Source organism: Arachis duranensis, chromosome 2 (assembly GCF_000817695.3).
Source record: "Arachis duranensis cultivar V14167 chromosome 2, aradu.V14167.gnm2.J7QH, whole genome shotgun sequence".
Lineage (NCBI taxonomy): Eukaryota > Viridiplantae > Streptophyta > Magnoliopsida > Fabales > Fabaceae > Arachis > Arachis duranensis.
This window is the reverse complement of record NC_029773.3, coordinates 5,660,611-5,661,732: the sequence shown is the minus strand read 5'-3', so window position 1 is coordinate 5,661,732 and position 1,122 is coordinate 5,660,611.

Genomic DNA, 1,122 nt, shown 5'->3' with positions numbered 1-1,122 from the left:
CCTCTACAGCCTGAACCTTGAAGAAGAAGTTTTTGAAGTCGTGGAAAGATTCGTCAAAAAGGGTGAAAATCCTCCGACCTTGAATGGCTCGGAAGGATACCCATTGTTGTTTGTTGTTTAGCCCACTAAAGGGCTTAGTCATATGGAAAAGATAAAAGAAGATTCTCAAGGAAGTCGGGAAGTCCAGAGCGTGGCTTATAAACTGGTAAATCTTCAAAAAACCCCAGGAATTGGGGTGGAGTTGAGTAGGGGCAACCTTACAGTGGTGCAAAACGGATATCTCGAAATCTGAGAAAGGAAGAAAAACACCCAAACGGGTGATCATACATTCATACATGAAGAAGAAATGAGGGGTCGCCTCATTAACTCTCCCAAAACAGACCCGTTCTTCAGGACCCGGGATTATCAGTTCATATTTGGGCTCGTCCTCGTCAGAAGTACAGAGCCTATGATGAGTACGAAGGTGAGTGATGAACTCAGCGTCGACTAACGGTTCCTCCCCAAGGACCGTATCGTCAACCCACTGAGAAAGAACGTCTACAGAAGCCATTTTTTATAAAAGAAAAGTGGCAGGAACCTACAAAAGGGAAAAAGAAAAAGAAAAATAAAAAAACATGGCCCCTAAAGAAGAGAGATTCGAAACTAGAATCTACGGGTCAACCTATCTACTCGCAAAACAAAACATGCAAACAAAAAGCATGACATGGAAAAAGCAAAACTAACCTTTATCCGAAAGTGAAGGTTGGAGAGAAACAGAAGTCTTCGAACGCAAGGATGTAGTACGAACAAGATAAGGAGAAGTTTGAAAGATTGCAGAAACGGAAAATGGAAAGAAAGGGAAAGTATTTATCAAAAAGGCTAAGGGGCATAATGGTAAAAAGCGAAGCAGTCATTAATGAGACTGCACCGTTACCAAAGCCCTCAATCCCTAAAAGATCCCTCAACGGACACGACGTTCGAATTGACGTAACTGTCAGAAACCAAAAGTCGCGAAAATCACGTCGGTTTCCAAGATCCGTGTTCTTTCAAACAAGTCGACTACGCACCCGAGTTGAATACTTGAACCCAAACTTTAAAGAAAATTTGGGCTCAAGTAGGGGCACTGTTCATACCCTGGCCCAA